Genomic DNA, 8,929 nt, shown 5'->3' on the forward strand with positions numbered 1-8,929 from the left:
GGGCAACATACCTCCTCTTCCCGCAAACTCCAGAAAGGCGTTGCCCTGTTGCCGACTCCAACCTCACCCCAGGATCCCCGGCCCAGGCTTGAGAGGCCCCGGGATTGCCTGGGATGTTCTGGGATCCTGGGGGGCATAACACTGGCCTCAGACTTAGGTTCCAGTCTTGCTCTTCTACTCACTAGATAAGGATCTGTGGCAAGTCGCTTAACCTCCCTGAGACTCAGTCTTCTCATCCGTCAAGTGGGATCGTGACAGTCCTTACTCAGTGGAGTGAGTAACCAGTGGATACGCTGGGTCAAGTGTTGAGCACCTTGTCTGGCACGTTGGGCTCTGTAAGTCAGAGCTCCATCACTCACAAGAATCCCTCGGGCCTGGTACGAGGCAGGTGGTCCTTGAGGAGGCATTTTAGTCAGAGACTCACTTGCTGACCCACACACCCGCCATGCTAAAATGTGCTCACACCCAGCTTATGTACATGGTTCTGACTCACTCTCGTGCTGCACACCCAACCACACCGTCTCCTGGACACCCTCTCCTTCTCTTCTTTGTCCCCTGAAGAGCTCATCGCCAGCCTGGCCACCCCAGTAAAGAGAGGGGCTTTACTGGGCAAGGAGAGCTCCCTCCTCTCTGCTTCCTGCAGGTGATGAACAGAGGGAGCCTGGGGACTGGGCTGGGGCTCCTTGTAGGTCAGGTTCTAGAATGTTCCCCAACGAGGGCCCCCCTCTGCCTGTCTCTGGTTTTTCTGTCCCAGGCCGAACCAAGAGTAAGACTCAGAGCCCTTACTGAGCTTCCTCCCTTGGGCTGGGAGCACTGGGCCTTCTACGTGGGAAAGGGCTGTGTGTAAGGCTGGTGCTCTGTGGGCGTACCAGGGTTGAGGCGGAGAGTGTCCACAGTTGCACAATCATGTGCTTGTTCTCACTTCAGCGCCTGGCACGGGCACTCGACAGCATTTGCTGAATGTCTTATGCTCTCCCTGCAGGGTACGGACCAGGCTAGTCTTCGTGAGCAGTGAGGGGAGAGACTGTTGACCTTTATTCCACTGGAGAGTGGGGTTCAGTTCCAGCCAACCCACTGTACTGGGGAGGCGTCCCTTCATGGGTCCAACCTCCCATGTATTCATTGGCCTGAAAGGACACAGGAGGGTGAGAGGCCGCGCCTTCCTTCAAACAGTTTACAGCTGGCTGCACAACGTGAGGAAAGGAGTGTGCGCCCCCCAACTAGACAGAATCAGTTTGGAATCTTTTTTTTTTTTTTTTTTTGCTTTTGTCTTTTTAGGGCCGAACCTGCGGCATATGGAGGTTCCCAGGCGAGGGGTCAAATTCAAGGTGCAGCTGTCGGCCTATACCACAGCTCACGGCAACGCTGGATCCTTAACCCACTGAGCGAGGCCAGGGATCCAACCTGCATCCACATGGATGCAAGTTGGGTTTGTTAACTACTGAGCCACGATGGGAACTCCCAGTTTGGAATCTTGAGTCTTCTCCTTACTGACCGTGTGACTTGCACAGGTGACCTGACCTTGCTAAGTTTGGCTCCACCCTCTGCAGAGGAGGTAAGAACCTACCTCCCGGGGGTGGAGGGATGGATTGAGGTAGTATGTGGGGGAGGCCCTGGTGCATGGCTTGGCCAGGTGCTGAACCAGGCCCCCTTTCCTTCTGGAGCATCATGGCATTGAAGAAAATGCCCAAGGAGTTCCCGTTGTGGCTCAGCGGGTTAACAACCTGACTAGTATCCATGAGGATGCGGGTTTGATCCCTGGCCTTGCTCAGTGAGTGAAGGATCCGGTATTACTGCAACCTGTGGTATAGGTTGTGGATGCAGCTTGGATATGCTGTGGCTGTGTCGTAAGCTTCAGCTGAAGCTTCCATTTGACACATAGCCCAGGAACTTCCATGTGCTACAGGTGTGGCTGTAAAAAAAAAATATAAAAAAAAGAAAGAAAAAAATAAAGAAAATGTCCAAACCCTGGAAACCACTCAATAGCAGGGAACTGCCAAATAAGAGAGATAACTTGCATGTGATGGCATGTTATATAACCATTACAACAGCTGTTCCGCAGGTGTGTGTTACACATGTATGCATGTTTGTGTGTGTATTCAAATTCAGTTAAAAATTAGGCTTATGGAGGAATAATTGACAAATAGTCAAATTTACTCTTTTTAGTATAAAGTCCTATGACTTGGCGTTCTTGTCATGGCGCAGCGGAAACGAATCCGACTAGGAACTGTGAGGTTGTGGGTTCGATCCCTGGCCTTGCTCAGGGGGTTAAGGATCCAGCGTTGCCGTGAGCTGTGGTGTAGGTCGCAGACAAGGCTCGGATCCCACGTTGCTGTGGCTGTGGCTACAGCTCCGATTCCACTCCTAGTCTGGGAACCTCCATATGCCGCAGGTTTCATCCTAAAAAGACAAAAGACAAAATAAATAAATAAATAAATAAATAAAGTTCTATGACTTTTGACGAATGCATACAATTGTGTAAGCATCACCACAATAGGAAAGCACCCCCCCCCGGAAGTCCCCCCACCCCCGCTTTGTCGTCAACCAACCCCTGTCCCCCAGCTCCACACCCCCAGCTTCTGGCAATCTAGGATCTTTTTCTGTTTCTGTAGTTTTGCCTTTTGGGGATGTCATGTAAATGGAGTCGTACAAAATGTTGCCTTTTGTGTCTGGTTTCTTTAACTTAGCAGAATGCATTCGAGGGTCATTTATATGGCACGTGACAACGCTTTGTTCCTCTTTACTGCTGAGTGGAATCCTGTCAGACGGCTGTCCCACCCTTTGTTTATTCACCGGCTGAAGGACATTGGGTGCTTTTTGATTTTTGGCAATAATTATGACAGCCACTATAAGTATTCGACATGGGTGTGTTCGTGTATGCACGATACACGAACATATATTTTCTATTTTAATTTCTTTTTTAAAAAACGCTCAGGTTTATTTTTTTTTCTTTTTTAAAAGTTTAATTGAAGTGCAGTTGATTCACAATGCTGTGATAATTTCTGCTGAACAACAAAGGGATTCAGTTATACATGTACAGACATCCATTCTTTTTTTTTTTTTTTTTTTGTCATTTTGCCTTTTCTAGGGCCGCTCCCGTGACATGTGGAGGTTCCCAGGCTAGGGTCTAATCGGAGCTGTAGCCACCGGCCTACACCACAGCCACAGCAATGCGGGTTCCGAGCCGCATCTGCAACCTACACCACAGCTCACGGCAACGCCAGATCCTCAACCCACTGAGCAAGGCCAGGGATCGAACCCGCAACCCCATGGTTCCTTGTCGGATTCGTTAACCACTGCGCCATGACGGGAACTCCGAGACATCCATTCTTTTTCAGATTCTTTTCCCACAGAAATTATCACAGAATATTGAGTAGAGTCCCCTGTGCTATACAGCAGGTCCCCGTTGGCCAATCCCTCTCAGGGTGATTTTAGTTATTTATTCCTGGGCCAGGGATTGAACCCAAGTCACAGCAATGATAATGCTGAATCCTTAACCACTAGGCTACCAAAGAACTCCGTAGATTTTCATCTCTTTTTAGTAAAAACCTAGGTGTGAGATTCTGGGATCATATGGTGAGTGAATGTTTAAGAAATTGCCCAACCGTGGTGCCAGTACCTCCCAGCAACATAGGAGAGGGCGCCGCCTACTGGGGAAAGGAAGAAGTCCATCGCAGAGAGACCAAGGCTGAGGGGCAGAAAAAGAAACATTAGAACCCAGAAGGAGAGACTCAGGGTTGAGGGATCCATGAAGGCAGAGAAGGAGAAAATGTATTTTTCTCATGAAAAGAAATAGATTCTTGGTGACATACTTTAGGCCTGTATTTCTTCTTTCCTCCACTGTGCTATAGGTTGCAGACGCGGCTCAGATCTGGCATTGCTGTGGCTGTGGTGTAGGCTGGCAGCTACAGCTCCGATTCGACCCCTAGCCTGGGATCCTCCATATGCAGCGGGTATGGCCTTAAAAACACAAAAGACAAAAAAAAAAAAAAGGGTTTTTTACAAAAATAAGTGTTGCGCTCCTTTTGACCCACATGCCATTGTTTGCTGACTCCTGGTCTAAAATAATCTGGAAAAAAAAAATCCTGTTGTGGCTCAGCAGTAACAAACCCGACGAGTATCTGTGAGGATGTGGGTTCCATCCATCCCTGGCCTTGTGCAATGGGTTAAGCATCTGGTGTTACTGTGAGCTGTGGTGTAGGTGGCAGATGCAGCTGTGGTGTAGCCCTGCAGCCGTAGCTCTGATTCCACCGCTAGCCTGGGAACTTCCACATGCCGCAGGTGTGGGCCTAAAAAGCAAAGACAAAACCGACAAAACGTGGAGTCCTGCATAAGTTTTTAGGAGGCGTCAAACATTTAAAAAATCATAAATACAAAAAACATTGCAAAGGATGGCATCTTTGGTGTGCAGCAGATTGCATGTAGGCTTTATGTTCATATCTTCACATCTTGGAGCTGCACATTTAGCTTATGCAGTTAATGAAAAATGTCTGCCATGTAATTTAAATGCCTAGGACAGGTATTTTTGTCAAACCAATCAGCCACATCAGACTTGATTTCTCTTGGAAGACAAGCTGACGCTTTTTCACCTCAAATAAACAAAACATTTTTATTTTTATTTATTTTAATTTTTGGTCTTTTTAGGGCCAGACCCTCAGCCTATGGAGGTTCCCAGGCTAAGGGTCTCATTGGAGCTGTAGCCGCTGGCCTACACCACAGCCACAGCCACAGCCACGCCAGATCCTTAACCCACGGAGCGAGCCCAGGGATCGAACCCGCCTCCTCATGGATGTGAGTCAGATTCGTTTGCACTGAGCCACGAAGGGAAATCCCCAAATAAACAAAATGTTAAAGCGCCATTTCCATGACAACCATCTCACTTTCTAACCTAAAATAGCAGATGGAAAGGAGGGAGTCCCCTGGAGGTGGGTTGGTAGTCACATGTTTGTTCCAGAAGTCTTGGCGGCTTAGAATTGATACCTTAATCTTTCTAGTGGCGTCGGGAATGTCTCCACCTCAGGGCAGGCACTACAGATTCAGGGCAGGCGAGGATGAAGATTTTCTTTCCTAAGGCAGAAGGATCCTGGTGAAAGCGAAGGTGGACAAGGAGAACCCATACCTGCTGGAAACTGGAACCACATACCAGAACCTACGTCATTGCGTTTTGAAGGAAGAGGCTTTTCCTTTAGCCTCCTAGGCCTCCCCTCAGCCTCAAAAGGTTGACTCAAGAGTCCATGATGAGGAGTTCCCGTCATGGCTCAATGGTAACGAATCCGACTTGTACACTCAAGGGCACAGGTTCGATCCCTGGCCTCGCTCAGTGGGTTAAGGATCCGGTGTTGCTGTGAGCTGAGGTGTAGGTGGCAGACACAGCTCGGATCTGGCGTTGCTGTGGCTGTGGCGTAGGCTGGCAGCTGCAGTTGCAGCTCCAATTCGACCCCTAGCCTGAGAACTTCCGTAGGTGGTACATGTGGCTGTAAAAAGGAAAAAAAAAAAAAAAAAAAAAAAGGGAGAAAGAAAGAGTTAGGATACTAGGGAATTTTGTTCTAGCTAAAAACTAAAACTAGTTAAAAGAGGCTCCATTACGTCCTGCCCTGCTTTGGCATATGAACTTATTAGCCATGCTTACTTGCTAGTTAGAGTTTTACTGCCCCTAGTGTCGGCTTTTCACAAAGGCTCTCTTCCTTGCTTCCTTGCTTTCTTTAACGAACGTTAACTTTCTAGTTAGAGTTACATTGCCCCTGTGTTTTCTTTTGTAAGGGGAACACCCTCTAACACCACTTTTCTGTAAACGATCTTATCTTCTTTCCAAAGAAAAGGTCCAGGAACAATAACCCTGAAGACGACCAGAAACCATCACTGGATCAACTGTTGCTGGACTTGATGACTCTGAAATGATCTAAGGAGGGATTACAATGCAGACATCTTTTTTAAAAAACATTTGTGTGTGTGTGTGTGTGCTTTTTAGGGCCATAACTGAAGCATATGGAGGTTCCCAGGTTAGGGGTCCAATCAGAGCTACAGCTACAGCTGCCGGCCTACACCACAGCCACAGCAACGCAGGACCCGATCTGCATCTGCGACCTACGCCACAAGCTCACGACCACATCAGATCCTTAACCCACTGAGTGAGGCCGGGTGGCAAACCTGCAACCTCATGGTTCCTAGTCAGATTTGTATCTGCTGCCACGAAGGGAACTCCTTGTGCAGACAGCTTAGTCAATTACTCTGTCCTTTGGAGTTCCCGCTGGCGCAGCAGAAATGAATTCGACTAGGGTTCAATCCCTGACCTTGCTCAGTGGATTAAGGATCTGGCGTTGCCATGAGCTAAGGTGTAGGTCGCAGACATGACTCGGATCTTGTGTTGCTGTGGCTCTGGTGTAGGCCGGCAGCTGTAGCTCCAAATCAGCCCCTAGCCTGGGAACCTCCATATGTCATGTGTGTGGCCCTAAAAAGCAAAAAACAAAACCCCCCAAAACCCTCTGCCTTTCAAGCTAAACCTATGAGATCTCTCCCCTCTCAAGATAGGGCAGAGTTTTGAGGCATTAGCCTGCTGTGGCCCCCTTTGCCTGGCAAAGCAATAAAGCTGTTCCTTCTGATTCACCCAAAACTCTGTCTCTGAGACTTAATTGGTGCTGATGCACAGAGGCTGAGACTCTGCTACAAAATCAAGACCTAGGATGGAGCCCAGGCTGCTGACTAAGGCCCTGTTCCTGGCTCCTGGGAACAGTGGTTACTGCTCCTGCTGCTGAACCTTGGCCTTTGTCCGCTGGTGCTGAATAGAAACACAGACAGAGTTTGGGGAGCAGAGAAAAAATAGCTTTATTGCTCTTGCTTTATTGCTTTGCTAGGCAAAGGAGGCCCCAGCAGGCTAGTGCCCTAAAGACTGTGCCCTCCCTTGGGAGAGATTAGGAAGTGGTTTTAGAGTCTGAGAATAGAAAATAGGGCTACAGATAAGGGTTAGGGTAGATGCAAGCTTTCAACCTTCAAAGTTGGTGTTTAGTGGCCCCAGGACTGGTTCTGGTGGGCCTCCTCTCTTGTTTTCATTTGTTGGGGGTTTAGTTCTGCAGAAGAACTCGAAGATACTGTTAAGTATATTCCCAGAGCGGGAACCAGGACCCTGCCCCAAGGCTGCACTCTTGTCTCTTGGCTGCTCCTCCCTCCCTGGTCTCTGCATCCCCTCCTTCTCTGACTCGGGTTACTAAAGGGCAACTGTTTCAACCTGCCCTTTAGAATTTAGGGAAGGTCTCGGAGGCTGAAACTTATTTCCTCAAAACAAGAAATGGGGGATACAGAAAGCCTTGTGTCCAGGAGCCCCACAAGTCCCTGTTCGGTTTCATTCTGTGGTGCCCAGCAATGACCTTGCTGATGGGCTGTCCTTCCTTTGAGCCGAGGAGGACAGACCTGTATCTGGCTGGGAGGGCTGACAGCTGGGGTGGGGCTGGGGGTGGAGGCACATTGCCTTTTTTTAAAAAAGTTTTTAATTTTTAATTTAATTTAATTAATTTATTGTTTTGTCTTTTCTAGGGCCGCTCCCGAGGCATAGGGAGGTTCCCAGGCTAGGGGTCTAATCAGAGCTGTAGCTGCCGGCCTAGGCCAGAGCCACAGCAATGCCAGATCCGAGCTTCGTTTGCAACCTACACCACAGCTCATGGCAATGCCAGATCCTTAACCCACTGAGCAAGGCCAGGGATCAAACCTGCAACTTCATGGTTCCTAGTCGGATGCGTTAACTACTGAGCCACAATGGGAATTCCAAGTTTTTAATTTTTTAATGAAATTGAATTTATCTATTTTTTTCTTTTGCTTGTTTGAGCTGCTTTTATTCCCCCCCCACACACACCCACATGGCACATGGATGTTCCTGGGCCAGGGATCGAACCCATGCCACAGCAGCAACCTGAGCCACTGCAGGATCCTTACCCTGCTGAGCCACAGGAGAACTCCGATGCTGCCTTAAAAGCATGTCCAAAGGCTGGGCTGAAGCCCAGAGTCCATCCGGGAGACCCCAGGTTTTAGAGAGTGGTTGGCCTCTGCTGTCTTTCTGACAGGTGAGAACTCAAGATGGCACGGTGCCTTCCAGGGCCTGAGAATGGGCTCTAGTCTAACTCTCGGAAACAAATTGAGGAGACACACGTGTTGACAAAACAAGAGACTTGATTGGGAAGGGGTGCCCGGTGGAGAGCAGTGAGGTAAGGGAAGCCAGGAGAACTGCTCTGCCACGTGGCCTGCAGTCTCAGGTTTTATGGGACAGGTTTTCTGGATTGTCTCTGGCCAATTGTCTTGCTTGGCCTGTATTGGTTTGGCTCAGGGTCCTTCCTGGTGGCACACGCATCTTTCAGCCAAGAGGGATTCTAGAGCCAAGTATCCTGGGAGGTTGGTTGTCCTCTCCCTCCTCTTGGCTCCTTCCAAGTCCACCAGATTGGTCTTCAAGGCAGCACTGATAGGGATGGAGTAGGCACAGGTAGCTGTAGAAGTCCCAGGAAGGGACCACAGGTAGAGAGGGAAACCTAGGGAACGTTGGGAGCTCACTGTAAGTTAATAATCGCTCAAGAAAGCCATCAGCACCAGGCAGGCGTGCTTGACTAGTGGAGGCATGAGAATGACCCCAGGTCGTTGGGTGGGGGATGGGATGAGGCCTGCATTCAGGTTCAGACCAAGGGCAGGAGTCTGAGCACCACCCTTCTGCTGATTTGAATACACATCTTACCAAGGAGGAGCTGCTACTCTCAGAAAGGAAGGGGCGGTCTTTTCCGACCCCCACTCGCCTTGGAGGATAAGACTGTAGCCCACCTAACCCTCGGGGCAGAGCCTCCTTGCCTGCTGCTTGCATTTCTCACAAGCATCCTATCTTAATAAATCTATATCTTGCCTATCACTTTGTCTCTCGCTGAATTCCTTCTGCGCAGAGGCATGAAGAACCTGAACC

The 8,929-nt window shown here is 49.1% G+C and overlaps 1 long non-coding RNA gene across 1 annotated transcript; it reads left to right on the forward strand.

Moving 5' to 3' along the window:
• Positions 4,754-5,940, forward strand: LOC106509324. The gene is made up of 2 exons (XR_002342099.1): positions 4,754-5,264; positions 5,815-5,940. It is a non-coding gene; the product is annotated as an uncharacterized LOC106509324 (long non-coding RNA).

Source organism: Sus scrofa, chromosome 2 (genome assembly GCF_000003025.6).
Source record: "Sus scrofa isolate TJ Tabasco breed Duroc chromosome 2, Sscrofa11.1, whole genome shotgun sequence".
Taxonomy (NCBI): Eukaryota; Metazoa; Chordata; class Mammalia; order Artiodactyla; family Suidae; genus Sus; species Sus scrofa.